This window comes from Neofelis nebulosa, chromosome 11 (genome assembly GCF_028018385.1).
Source record: "Neofelis nebulosa isolate mNeoNeb1 chromosome 11, mNeoNeb1.pri, whole genome shotgun sequence".
Taxonomy (NCBI): Eukaryota; Metazoa; Chordata; class Mammalia; order Carnivora; family Felidae; genus Neofelis; species Neofelis nebulosa.
This window is the reverse complement of record NC_080792.1, coordinates 33,961,673-33,977,039: the sequence shown is the minus strand read 5'-3', so window position 1 is coordinate 33,977,039 and position 15,367 is coordinate 33,961,673. Positions and strand designations below refer to the sequence as shown.

Genomic DNA, 15,367 nt, shown 5'->3' with positions numbered 1-15,367 from the left:
GCCAGAAGTTAGATAATAAAGGTCAGAGTTCCATAAGATCCTTAAAATATCACAAAAGTGGAAAATGGAACTATTTGAACAGATGTCTTTCCATCCTTGAAAAGAGAACATTTTCCGTTGCCAATGGCTTGCTGGTTTTTTCCTTCCAACTTTGTTTTGCTGGCCAAAATGGAAATGACAATATGTTGTCCTAAGCAGTTTTACAAAATTGATCAGGCAAGACTAATATAGACCTTCATTCCTAATCATTCACCACTACAGAAAATTAAAGCAAGAAAAGAACAAAACTTGGTATACACATCCTCTTGGGTTCCAAGTGAGCAAGGTTTTGAGGATGGAAGAAGACAGGGGGATCTTTCATTTTTGGCACAGACTAAATCATTCCTTAAAAGAAAAACCTGACATGGGTGTCTCCAGACAATGTTAATTTCCTTAACATAACTAGATATTTGCTATAGAGAAAAAATTAACTACCAAATAATTTATCTCTATTGTAGAAGCAAGGAGGAAAGCAGGAATAGAATAATTAGAATTTTTGATGGATGGTTTTTATAAAGTGTTATATATTTTGGGATTTCCAAGTCTGAAATAAAGTAAAATCCATATCCTAATTATTTAGCTTCACTCAGTGCCTTTCACTCTAAAGTATGCTTGATTTTTAGCAGAATATAAGTTAAACAAGCCTTAATATGTTCATAGGTATCTTTCTTGACTCTCAACCTTAAACTTTCCATCACTAGTCCTATCACATTTTTCTTGACTTTTCCAACCCACATTGATTTAATGTTCTGAATTTCTGTGTTATGCATTTTCTATATTATCCTTTTTGTTGCCTACATTACACCTTATTTTTATGCCCTGTTTATTTTGAGTACATTTCATATATGAAATCTTTCACATTCTTTGAGGCCAGAGACCATGAATACTGGTTTGGACATTCTATAGTAGCTAAGAAGGGGTTGTACTTCAGGAAGTACTCTGTGCATTCCTGTCTCAGATTGTGCTGCAATGACTTACTGAATAAGTTTTATTTTCAGAATGAATGTGTTATATAAATAACAGATCCAGTTTTACGAATATCCACATTCCTTAAGCAGAAGGTTACTATTGCTAAATGGTAACAGATCCAAATCTTTTTCTTAGAAGTATTGTGACTTTCAGTACAAAAAGTCATTAAAAATAAACAATCTCTGCAATCAAGAAGAATGGACAATTTAATTAAGCAATATCATCAGTTACATACACGTAGAACATAAGGGCAGTCTACTTTATTTTTTTAAGTGTATTTATTTTTGAGAGACAGAGAGAGAGACAGAGAGAATACAAGTGGGGTAGGGACAGAGAGATAGGGAGACACAGAACCCAAAGCAGGCTTCATGCTCTGAGCTGTCAGCAAAGAGCAAGACTTGAGGCTCCAACCCATGGGCTGTGAGATCATGACCTGAGCCAAAGTCGGAAGCCCAACCAACTGAGCCACCCAGGTACCCCAAGGGAAGTCTACTTTAGAAAAAATAGATAATTCAAAAGGAGTACTTTAAAATTAAAATAGGTCTAAAAATTTTTTTTCTAGTTTCACATTTGACAAATATGAACTAGTGTTACCCAATGTTTCCCATAATTAAAGTAAATGAGAGAGCAAAAGCAATTATTTGGTTCATCAAATGATTGATTACACCAGTTTGAAGTCACCAAGTACAGGATTAAATTCTCTCTGAAATTATCAGAGTTGTATAATGAAGGAGTATGGAAGTTAGGGATGGAAGAACCAAATCCTCTTTCAATTTTAATAAACATGTATTAAAACCCAAGTTACATGAGTTCTTAGTTATCTGATTTATGATAAATTGCTTAATGTTTTTGATTTTAGTTTCCTCACCTCTAAAATGGTAATAATAATATTAACTACTTTGAAAATTGTACTGGAGATTAAGTAACCAATTGAAAATAAAGGTTTCATCACTATCTGTAGCATAATAGACAATAAATTCATTACTACATGAATGAGCCATCTCTTTTGGAAGAGATTACAAAGTAAATATGGTCCCTATCTCCTTTTCCATTACATGGGTCAATCCTGGTGACCTCCATTACCACAGCTTCTTCTGTCCACAGGTCTCTTTGAGGTAGAAGGCCCAGACAGCCATGTTTTGGAGCACTCGCTGAATATAACTTTTTGGATGGGAAGTGCCCCGGACTCAAAGGCTATTTGACAATATATGAGTAACCTGATTTGAACTATCTGCCCAATGGTGAATGACCTGGGCAACCAGATTCTTGCTTTCAGGAAATAGAATGGAAAAACACAGAATGAGGGACTGTGAATGAACTTATATTAAGAATGAGCCACATGGGGGGCACCCTGGTGGCTCAACTGCTTAAGCATCCAACTTCAGCTTAGGTCATGATCTTATAGTTCATGGGTTTGAGCCCTGTGTCAGACTCTGTCCTAACAGCTTACAGCCTGGAGCCTGCTTTGGATTCTACGTCTCCCTCTCTCTCTCTGCTCCTGCCTCACTCGTCTCTCTCTCTCTCTTTCTCTCTCAAAAATTGGAAAACGTTTAAAAATTAAAAAAAAGAGTAAGCCTCATGGTGCCTGGGTGGCTCAGTCGGTTAAGCATCTGACTCTTGGTTTGGGCTTAGTTTATGATCTCGTGGTTTGTGAATTCGAGCCCTGTGCTGGGCTCTGCACTGACAGTGCAGAGATTCCTTGGGATTCTCTCTCTCTCTCTCTCTGTCCCTCCCCCACTCTCTCTCTCACTCTCAAAATAAATAAATAAACTTAAAAGAAAGACTAATCCAAAGACAAAGGAAGTAGAATCTATAACTCAAGAGGCACAGAAAAAGAGAGGATAAAAATTAAGAGGTCAAGGTAAAGAAGCAAGAAACAGAGGGAAAAGTAAGAAGACAAGACATACGGAAAGAAGCTAAGATTGATAGACTAGCCAAATGGAAAACTAGAAGAAAATCTACCACAAATTCTTTCCCTTATGACTACTAGAAATGCTATGACCTCTATCTTTTCTCCTGGAGTTCCAGGACAGTAAATTATATACACCCCTTTCCTTTACTTCCCCACCCTACTATTCCTTGAGCTAACATAAATGAGTTTCTTATAATAAACTAACACTTCCAGTATAACTAAAATGCCTTTGAAACACTTGAGGAGATAGAAAAAGATCTATATAGCAAATAAATTATTTGTTTGTTTTTTGAGATAGAGTGCATGTGAGCTAGCAGGGGAGGGGTACAGGAAGAGGGAGAGAGAATCTTAAATAGGCTTCTACCCAGTACAGAGTCCAAACCAGGGCTCGATCACATCACCATGAGATCATGACCTGAGCTGAAATCAAGAGTTGGACGCTTAACTAACTGAGCCACCCAGGCACCCCACAAATAAATTATTTAAACTAACATAGGAATGTCATCATAGGAATGTCATCATTACACTAGTTTCCTTCCCTGTCCCACATGGTACATGCATGACCAACTTTCTGAAATTGCTTATGTTGTCCCTCCATATGGAAAATGTCTTTTTCACTCCTTTCCAACTATTTAAATCCTACCTATTTATAAAATGTCCAGTCGAAGCTTCCTATCTTCCTGAACATTTTGCCTATATAATGTCTCTTAACTAAATTCTTAGACCTTATTTTCATACTTAACACTACCATATGTTTTCTCTGTGCCTAAATCCTGCATTGTTAGGTAACACGTTGTCATTTTACCTATTCTAGGTGTACATTTAATCCATCCTCCAAAAAAAAAACAGAAATTTTTTGAATACAGAAACCAGATTGATGCATTTTTAAAATTCTCTTTACCTTTATCACATGATATCCCTGAAGTATCAGTAAAAAAAAAAAAAATGAGTGAATGAATGAATGAGTGGATGAATAAAGAAAATTGAAATGAATGAAAGAATGAATAAATTTAGTGTGGTCAAAGGCTTACACAAGATTTCTCAGAGGAACCATACATGAAAGTGTCCTATTTTTTTTAAATGAGGAAAACAGTAGCATTTGTGCATTAGTTCCTTTGAGATTGGGTTCTTCAATTTATCCTACGGAGGCTGTTACAATTATGTTTATCACCATTTAAAAAAGCGTTAAGTGAAAAAATCTATTTTAGGTGCTCTATCACAATAATTGCAGCCTATCAGATCAATGCAAGCATGTTTAAAAATTTTCAATGCATCTGATTGCGTTAAAGAGGATGTCACAAGGAACTGACTTACTATAGCAGGTCAGTGGACAGGATAGGGCGGAAGAGGTCTTGGCACAAACTGACATATTCAGTTGGAATTGTTTGTGTTCAGTTCTTTTTAATTTCAGGGGAAAAGAATCTTTCATCTCTTCTCTACACTTGAACAGCAGGTGGGCAGACACTGAATTTTTTTCAGGAGAGTGAGTGTGTGGGTAAGTCACTTGGAAGAAGTTCAAACATCATGTATATTACTGATGTTGACAAGTCTAACTGCAGGACACGGGGGAAGAAATCCTAGCTGGGGTAGAGCTGGCATTTTCAGGGTATTTTTTAAAAATATAAATGCTCTGACACTGATCTAAAACCCTGGTTCCTGCGGGCTTTGGTGTGTAACTGTGATGTGTGAGGCCAGGCATATACAAAAGCTGGGATGGAAGATTTCGCTTAAATAAAATTGGAAGCAGCTTATACGTTCTGCCACTTCTCAAATCAACTGCGGCTTCTTGAGTTGGAAAACGCCAGATTTGCTATTCATTGTTTTTTCTTTCCTTTTTGTTCCCATTGCTGCCTTTCCCTTTCCAGGGTCTATACAAAGTGAAACATGTTGCAGGAACATAATGAGTAATTTTGAAAAGTATTCAGTTGAGTTTAATGTTGCTCTACTAAGTTGCTTGTAGCATGTGTCCATGGTGCCTATGTGTGAGTGCATGTATGTGTGAATCCAACTCACCTGCAGATGTCTGCGTTGGTTGTTTTTCAAATAGGTATATCAACCCAGACCAAAAGTATGTGTGGTGATCATTCCATATGACCATAGGAGTTAAACTTCTGGAAAAAGAACACTGAAGGTGTGAAGTTAACTAAATTTGTTGTAAGAAAAAAATAATTTGTTGTAAGGACATCAAAGCATAAAGACTGTGTGGAATCATATTTTTTTTAAAAAATGGGCTGATTTGCATGTGTGTGTCTATCTGTTTAGTTTTTTTATCTGTTTGTTTTAATATTTTAGTTTTCTTAAAAATGGCTTTAATGGGTCATGTGGGTGGCTCTGTCAGTTGAGTGACTCTCGATTTCATGATTCTGATTGAGCCCTGTGTCAGGCTCCGTGCTAAGGGTGATGCCTGCTTCAGATTCTCTTTCTCTCCCTCTGTCCCTCTTCCCTGCTCACACATGCACATGCATGTGCACTCGCTCTCTCTAAAATAAATAAATAAATAAATAAATAAATAAATAAATAAAAAAAAACAGCTTTAACTCATTAGAGAAGGCATTTTATATATTTTTATAATACTAATATAAAGAGATTAAATATATTATGAGGATGTAGACATATTCAAAAGGACATATGTTTTTCACTCTGGAAGATTTCGATGGCCATGATCGAATCTCTCAATAACTCTAACTAAGATGGAGCCTGCTGGCCTCTGAAAATTTGAAACAAGATACTGGCTAGGATAGAATGGCAGGACTGCTAATGGTGAGTCAGAGCAAGGACTCGAGATAAATGTCACTTTCTTTTTTGGCTGTCATAACTTTTTTCTCTCCTTTATTCCCTCCCTCCATCCCTCCCTTCCTTCCTACCTTTCTTTTTCTCCAAATTATGACAATCTGTTTTTATCTTTTCCACTTCAGAACTCATCTTTCACATTTGTTGTACTATGCTTATTTATACCTCAGAATAACTTTGCTTATTTTATTAAAAAGAAGAGCTCCAGAATATCTGAGTTAGATTTCAAAATTCTGACTTTAACTCTGTAAACAGTGCTACTTAGCTCTTTCCTGTTGTAAAGATATAGGTTGTATGGAAATGAAGAGTTCCATGTGAAAAACTAGGGGAGGTAATGGTGCAAGAGAAAACAAGAAATGGAGAAAATGAAAATATGTACATTTTAGCACTGGCTGCAGAATTAAAGTCATTGTTTGGGAAAATGAAAATATATCATGTGTTCCATGTTAACCCTTTAGATGATCTTATTGTCATGAATGGGTTGATAAGCTAAAATGTGATATGATGGTATAGAAATAAAATGATTATGAGGAAATAAAGATACACTGGGCCTTCTCTCTCACCCATAAAACGACATATCTCTTCGGGGAATTGATTCTTCCTACCACTCAGTTTCCCAGACATTCTCTTCTATCTGGTCGTTACCTCTCTCCTGGGTACCTCACAACCTGTAGCCCTCACTCAAGCCTGTTGATTCTCATGCTGTCATTCACTCTTTACATGTAAACAGCTAAGTGGGGTGAATTCAGCTTCAGCTGTGCCCCTGAAAGGCCAGACTTACTCAGGGGAACTTTGGGGACAGTGCTCAGAAACCCTAATGTTGCCGCTGTTCTAAAACAAGGGTGCTGAAAGGGGCCTGATATTCCCTTCAATCTCAATGTAGTTTGAAAGCAGATGACCCCTTGGACTGTGAACTTCCCTCAACCTTCCCAAAGAGACAAAGATCTGCATAATTTATTTCATGAACTGCGAGTCTAGAAGTGGTTGGAAGAGTTTGGGTCTCAAGTTTTGCCCTCCTTATGAGTATGGCCTCAGGCAAATGTGGATACTTCATTTATTCATTCAACATGCCATATGAGTATCAGTCACTGCTCTTGTTTTGGGACATGTTTGAGGTGAACAGTGCCAACAAGGCCCATGTTCTCTCATGGAGTTTATTTTTAGTATAGGTAATGAGGAGTACCGCTCATACAAATAAACATTCATACACAAGAGAAAATCAGGAAATGTAAGTGCTAAAGAAAAAAATTAAAAGAGAGTGATGTGCTAGGTTAGTGGATCTCAAACAATGTGCATTCAAATCAACCAGGGATCTTCTTACAATGCACTGATTTAGTAGTCTTGGGTAGAGCTCAAGACTCTGTATTTTCTTTCTCTTTCTTTCTTTTGTTCTGTCTCTCTTCCTTCCTTTCTTTTTTGAAACATCCCCCTTTTTTAAAGTTTATTTATTTATTTTGAGAGAGACAGAGAGAGAGAGGGGAGGGAGAGAGAGAGAGAATGCACACAAGCAGAGTGGGGGCAGGGGGCGACAGAGACAGAGAATCTCAAGCAGGCTCTACAAATTGTCAGTGCAGAGCTCGATGTGGAGCTCAGTCTCACGAACTGTGAGATCATGACCTGAGCTGAGATCAAGAGTGGGATGCTTAGCTAAGTGAGGCACCCAGGTGCCCTGAGACTGAATTTCTAACAAGCTTCCAGGTAATGCCAGGGCTGCTGGTCTTTGCCCCATGCATTGAATAGCAAGTCAATAGCTGTTAATTAGCTATTAATTAGCAGCAATTTTAAATTGTGCAGTAATGGAAGGTTTTTCTGCCTCTGATGAGGCTATAGGTAAGTGGAGAAACCACTCATTGAAGATCTATTGGAAGAACATTCCAGGCAGAGGAAGGAGTTATTTCAAAGGCCTTGAGAGGGATGAGAGATTGGTATGTCAAAGAAATGGAAAGAAGGCCTTTGTATCTTAAACACAGTGAGTTGAGGGAAGTAAGAGAGTAAATCATGTCATGAAATCCAGGGTAAGGAATCAGATCTTACTTTCAGCGTTAAGTGAGGCCATTATAGAATTTAAGCAGAGAACTACTTTACATTCTCTGCAACTATTCTAGATATAGGGTGAAGAATGGAGAATGGTAAAGAAGAAGCAAAGAAGCCAATTAAAGTCCACTGGAGTTATCCAGATAAGAAATGATGGTGGATAAAATCAGGATGATAGCAATGGAAATAGAAGAAATAAGGTAGATTAAGGAAGTGTCTTACTTTTGTGTCTACTTGTTGACTGATTGGCTGTAAGAGGTAAGGGAAAGAAAGGAAGTAAAATTTTCCTTCAGTTTGTTGGCTGGAGTTGGTGAGTAGATGGTAGTCTCCCAAAGAGACTCTTGGAAGCAGAATTTAGAGAGTGAGTCAAAAGTTCAACTTAACCCAGGATAAAAAGGCATGTCCTGGAGGCATCCTGTGTCCTGAATAAATGTGAAAAATAGAGATATACATTTGGAAATTGTAAGCATACAAATGGAACTGGTTACAAATACTTAGGGGAAAAGTATAGACAACAAAAAAGAGACCTTAGGCCTTAAACTGCATACCATCTACCATTTAGTGTTTGCAACCAGAGTGGGAAAAGCCATCTAAGTACACTGAAATTATGTGGCCATTGAGTTAAGATAAAAGTCATGAGTGTGCCATGTAGAAATTAAAATTAAAAAAAGATTTCAAAATGGTAAGTAGTCAATGCAGTTGAATAATTCTATGTAAGCCTGGGACTTGAGAATGTGAAGTTGGATTGTGTTGATCATACACAGTCATCACATGAGGATGATTGTGAAGGGTTACTCTGAGGATGAGAGAACTATGAAGGGTTGACATGAGGATTAGATACAATGACTATATAAAATGATGAGAATTAGAAAGACAGAGGACTATCGACTGTCTTGTATAAAGTCACAATACCACAGTAGTGGAGGCAGCGCTTCTGAAGAAGTGTCTCTGACCCAGGGTTATCTGTCCTTTCCATTCTGCCTCTCTGCTGTCAGATCACACCAGCATCCTTTCATATTGGGTGGGAGGGTGAGTTTCAGCCACATGCACTGGGTGCATATAGATAGCTTCTCCATAGTTATGTCAAAACATATCCTTTGGGGCGCCTGGATGGCTCAGTCGGTTAAGCGTCCGACTTCAGCTCAGGTCATGATCTCACAGTCCGTGATTTCGAGCCCCGTGTCGGGCTCTGGGCTGATGGCTCAGAGCCTGGAGACTGCTTCCTATTCTGTGTCTCCCTCTCTCTCTGCCCCTCCCTCGTTCCTGCTCTGTCTCTCTCTGTCTCAAAAATAAATAAACGTTAAAAAAAAAAAACATATCCTTTAAAATTAAGAATCAAAATTAAGAAGGTAGGAAAGAAGGAAGGAAGGAAGGGAGAGAAAGGATAATTAATAAAATCCTGGGTCTAAATTGTACATAATGTCTTAATTCTACAAGCTCAGTGAATTAATCCTTTCTAAGTTCCTTCAAATCCATCCCACTCCAAGTAAAATCCAGGTGCTCATCTCCTCTGTCAATTCTGCAGTAATCTCATTTACCTCTGATGGACCTGGCTTACCTGAGGAATAATCCTAAACCACCCCTTTCCTTTCATTATGTATTTCATTATACAGGCTCAAAAACCTTGAACAAGTACTCTTGGACTTTTGGAGAAAATCAAAAGATATTTGTCTGGAGCTCAGTTATCTTGGAAACGGTCCCCATTTGTATTCTTATCACCAATATGCACTCAACTTGAGACAAGACACTCTTCATAATTTCCCTCACTTCCTTGAATATTCTTATGTCCAGAATTATTTATTTTCCCAATGGTTTCTTGCCTAGAAATCTCTCTACTCATATCCAGATATTCAATTAGCAATAATCGCGCCTCGGATAAACCTCATTGGCTACGATACTGCCACTGCGCAAAGCTCATATCCAGATATTCAAATTCCACCATATTAAAGTCCCCACCCAAATGCACCTTTTGTAGGAAGCCTTACCTGGCAAAACCAAGTGAAACTATTGTTTTATTTCCTGGAATGACATAACACATGATATTTCTGTCATTTAGTAAGCTGATAACTCTATTTTTCTGTTAATTCCACCAAAATATATATTCAGTAAGTGGTTTTTGACTCCCCTTTAATACCCACTGCCACGTTAGGGTCAGATGGGTCCTGAAGACTCGCTAACATCCTCTGAAATACTATGGAATTTCTGCCACTGATATGTTCCAGAGAGAAAGAGCAAAAACATAGTATTCATTCTAAATATATAAGGACGGATGTACGAAATGACATGTCATGAACCATGCCAATGTACAGGACACAGAACATGCACAGATCAGCTAGGAAGGATGAAATTAGAGACACCCCCCCCCCACCCCAATACACACACCCACTGGCTTCCCTGGGTTTCCCTTGGTGTCTGGCATTGTTTGCCTGTTGATTAGTGAGGTGTCTCTAGGTACATTAATGTGGAAGGTTGGATGTGTTTGACAATAAGTCAATGATTCTTTTTGACACGACTTTAATAGTACTGAAGAAGTGATTGTAGGATGATGCCTTTTAATGGGATATAGATATAAGCGACCTGCTTTTTATGACAAAGGTCAATGGTATTGATAGGTAGTGTAGAGAAGATAATTTCCTTGGCATGGTAGGAGACAACTTGCATGATTCATGATTCATGAAGGTATCTCTCTCTCCCTTTCCTTTTTTATTTTTTTGAATCTCTCCCACAAGGAGGAAAGAAGAGTCCTCCTGCCAATTGCTTCCAGCTGCCACATTATTTGAAATAAGGAAAAGGTAATATCCCACAATGAAATGAGTCACTGCTCAACGATTGATGGTAACCTCTTGCTGGCCAAGGCCTTCAGAATTTGACAATCATATATGGAATGAGTTTTCTTTTATTATGAAGGAAGTGAATGTGTGCCATTCCAATGGGACATACAAGCAGTCAAGGAGCAAAGGCTGAGTGGCAGAGACTGGAGGAGGGCAGATGGCACAGATAAACACGGGAGCACATCCATATGTGTCTTCGTGTGACTTGCAGGTCGAGCAATAAAGTACAAGGATCAGCTTTGCAGAATTACACTTTGTTGAAAGGTCATGGGCAAGAAGAATGAAGGGTACCCTGTGTGCAAAGGCCTGCTTCTGGAAGCAGAGCCAGCTGGCCTTGGGCTGAGTTGGAACCACTGGTTAATCATGGGTCTGACACAGAACATTGTGGCTCCTTCTAGACAGTGCCCATAGCAAGGCAAAGAAAGTCTCAGCAGAGAGTCCTTAGCCACAGCTTTATATTCCTGCACTTTATTGAATTTTAGTTTTGTATGATGGGGGAAAAGATAGGAAACAGAAAAGAGTGTGGAGAAAACAGAACAAAGAAGGGGCAAGAGCAAAGTGAAAGGGAAAGGGAGGCAGGATGCCAAAAAAGAAGAAATGAGATAAAAGAGAGAATGCATAAGTGGTTGGTGTCCTGGAAACTAAATAGTCCTGCAGTCTGCTTTTCCTATTAGAGTAGGATTCTCTCCTAAGCCACATTAAGGTAATTTCCCCAGAAATGATGCATTCCCAACCCTGCCTCTTACCCTTGACCTTTTCTCCATTCACTAGGACATTGCAGGGGTTGTTAATTTTAGGAAAATTTGGCTAGTTAATCTTACCTACAATGCTTCCCAGTCCCAAATATAAATCCTCCCAGTCCCCTTTCCTCTCCTGGATTTTTATTCCAAACTGGGCTGTATTTTCTCAGCTGATTCATGCCCCTTTCCCCATCCCGTTGCATGCCTGCCTCTCCAAACTTTTCTCCATGGGCTGTGGATGTCCTGTCCTACAGTAAACTGTGTGGGGGCATGACTAAATAGTGGCCGTGGATAGTGTGGAGAGCAATGTTGTGTAGAGGTAAGGTATTATGAGCCTTAACATTCGGCGTTTTTTGCCAGCCTCCAAATTCATTATTAGAACTCGGGGAAAGATAGAACTTTGCCATCACCCAATTGGCACTCATTCAACTCATTGATTCTTCAGTTCCTTAACATTTTCATCTCTGTGAATGACTGCATTCATTTCATCTATATACTCCCAAAGCCAGAATATAAACTTTGTCAATAAAACCAAAACAAACTAACTAACCTGCTGCACTTCTGAAATATGAAATTCTATCCCATCTCAAAGTATTGTTTTTCAGCATTCTTCCTTGGTTATTATCATAAATGTATCTAAATCCCAATCTTGCTGATACTCTGGCATGCTCACCTGGTTAGATTTTTGCTGTCTATCATCCCTGTCCTGTTTTCTTGTTCCTTATCATTCAGTCTGGCCTCTGTTGTCCAACATACAAACACTGCTCTCTATCCAAGAGTCCTCCTTCTCCTCATTTCTAAATAGTGTTGAAAAAAATTACTCAATATTATATGAATATAAATTCAGCCACAACTAAGCCTTTTTTGCTGCTAGATAATGGTGCTATTTCCAGCATTGTTTCAAAAGATCTCTGCGGAAACATCCTGTCCCTTCCACTCCAGCCTTGGCTCCATATGCTACATCACAGAGAAAATAGAAGATATTAAGTAGGGACACCATCAACTCCCAGTGCTTATCTACAAGATAGACTTCTATTACTTCGTCCTTCCTTTTGAAAGAGTCCCCCTTCCCCACTAGAACTAATCCCTCATTGTATGCATTGGACCCTATACTCTCAACCTTCTTTTAGTCCAATATGCCTTCTCTTAAATTGTTTTCTACTTGGCACCTGACCCCAAGTACTTTTTATTGATATTTAAACATGACCTACCGTTAAAAATGAACAAAAGACTCCTACAAACCCTTCTGTGTCTACACTGTACTATATCTTTCATCTATATAACCCTACTTTTAAAAAGATTTGTCAACTTTCTTCATTCAAAGTTTCAAAGCCCCTCTTTGGCCCACTGCCCTTTGAACTCTACTCCTACTCTACATTTCATGAACTAATCCTTGCCAAGGACACTACGGCATTGATGTTAAATCCATCATCTGCTTTCTGATCATTTTCTTCCCTAACCTCTCTGCAGTTATCAACTTTGACAACCATCACCCTCTAGAAATTCTCTATGCCCTTGGATTCCATAAAGTCATGCTTCCTGGATCTTCCATCACCCCTGTGGACGCTTCTGCTCAGGCATCTTTGCACTGCCCTTCCTGCACATAACCTGTTAATGCTGATACTTTTCAGACTGCCAAAATTCTCTAACTTCACCTTCTTCCATAGATCTCAATTTGGAAATCACTCCCACAGGGGACTCTTGAAAGCCTCCACATATTGGGTTGTAAACCCTCTAAGGGACCCTTCCAAAGTACCTCAAGCTTATTTTCTATTTTCATTTATTACAATGCTTGTCATTGCTGATTTACAGGGTGGATTTCTCCTGGGACTATGAATTCCGTAGGAACAAGGATTGACTTACTTTTGCTCTTGTAACTTCAATGCTTAATTCCATGCCTGGCAAACCTTAGTCACACTACAAATATATGTTGAATAAATGAGATTGCTTATTTTGATTGTAACTGAAGAGATTGGTTTTCTGAAAATTTCTCCTATCTGCCATAATATTAGAATACTGTACTTGAAAACCAGTATACTAATGGGTTCGATAGGAATGGTGAGTCTCAATGGCAGTGTAATGTTGCATTCTAAACTACCATATTTTATTCTCATCTCATCACGTGCTTGCCATGTGATTCTGAATAATAACTCAGACTGCCTGTGTTTCTTCTTTTTTCATGTAAATATTGAAATAATTAAACCACTTGATTCCATTTTTCTTAAAGGTTTTAGGAAAAGCGCTTTGAGATAAAATTACATATACAATCATTTTAGATTTTTACAATAATTATGGATTTCTGGCAACACAAAACAAAGTATATGTCTAGATGCATGTGTCTATCATCTATACATAACTAGATGTAAGTCAACTCACACTTTGGTTGATGAGAAGATAGAAATTACTAACAATGATGAAGCTGAAAACAGTACACGTGAAATTTCTATTGCAGAACAGAAAAATGAGCAGACTGATCAATTATTGTTTGCCTTTTCATATAAAGACTTCCAAAGTTAAATCTTATTGACCTAGTTTTTACATAGACAAAAAATAGTGATGATGAATATGTGCTTGAACTGTCACCGTTATATTTCTACTAAAATATCTTGCCTTTCATTTTAGGAAACTAGTTATTCAATAAACATCCTAATTTGCTAAGAAATTTTAAGCACAAGTTGAGAGATCTCACATTTTCCTCAAGAATGGAAATAAAAACAACAATAAATATTTGTAATTATTGTTTTGTTTCTACTTATCCCAACAATAGATACCATTTTAATAGTTAAATGATGTGATTGTGCATGAAATATGTCTAATACTATAGCAATTTTCCAAATATAAATCTTGGATAATAGAATTGTTTTCTCCTTCAGAAGAGAATGTTGATTCATGTGTCCACGAATACTTTCATGTTTTCTTGCAGGGTACCAAAAATTCATAGAATCACAGAATCTTAAAACTGCAAAAGGCCTTGGTGATTGCAAACTCCGAATACGTCGTTTTACACGTGAGAAAACTTAAAACTGATTCCCCTGTCTCCACAAAGGGAACTAGAAAGTGCTTTTTAGTTTCTTCTGCCACAGATAAGTCTATTCCACACACCAAAGCCAGCGTTTTCCACCTTTTCTAATATCCCATTTTCTGTTTCATCCCCATGCAACTACTGAGCTCCAGGAAGGCCCAACAAAGTGCAACTCCCTAGCACTACCTCTCTCTCTGTTCCTTGACTTTAAACACACTCTTCCTTCTGTTGATCCCTCTCCCTTTATTTATATATTTCCTACTTTAAGACTTATCTAAGGGGTTGCCTCCTCCAGGAAGATCTCCCTGATTTGAAAGGCTGAGGCAAGTGTTCTTTCATTGTTTCCAGTTCCTTCTTATTTCTACGACAGTATGTATATTATTTAATTGTAACCATAGACTTACTTTCCTGCCTGCCGGTTTACCAGGGACCAGAACAGTCCTGGCTCATAGTTGGAACGTAAGGAATATTCACTGCATGAACGAACAAATTCATGAATGGAAGCCAAACACTCTCACGTGCTAAAACTAAAGCACAAACAGAAACAGGGCAAGAAATGAAAAAATGGATTTGACGGCTAATTTCTCCTGTGTTGAAAATTAACTTATCGTTAATTTTATTTCACTTAACTACACACATAAACATATGCATGCATACACACAGGGCTTGAAAGGGAAGAAACACATTCAAATAAAGTTCTACCTACATGACTAATCTTTGATCCCCGTGGAACAATTCTTATTAGGCTACTGAGGGAAAACACAGTAAAAGAGGTATGTGATAGACCACATACCCTTCTGAGGATGCGGCAGATGAGCTGGTCAAACACCAAAAACCACTGTCAAAGCACTGGGCTGCCTCTTTGGACTGCCTTTTCAGATGAAGTTTCAGCTGGGGAGATTCTTTTTTTTTTTTTTTTTTTTTTAACGTTTTATTTATTTTTGAGACAGGGAGAGACAGAGCATGAACAGGGGAGGGTCAGAGAGAGGGAGACACAGAATCTGAAACAGGCTCCAGGCTCTGAGCTGTC

The 15,367-nt window shown here is 38.2% G+C and overlaps 1 long non-coding RNA gene and 1 pseudogene across 2 annotated transcripts in view; both read right to left on the bottom strand.

Moving 5' to 3' along the window:
* Positions 1-15,367, bottom strand: part of LOC131490160 (uncharacterized) — a 322,159-nt gene that overhangs the window by 149,103 nt on the left and 157,689 nt on the right. The window lies entirely within an intron of this gene.
* LOC131490692 (U4 spliceosomal RNA) lies at positions 9,589-9,659 on the bottom strand (annotated as a pseudogene).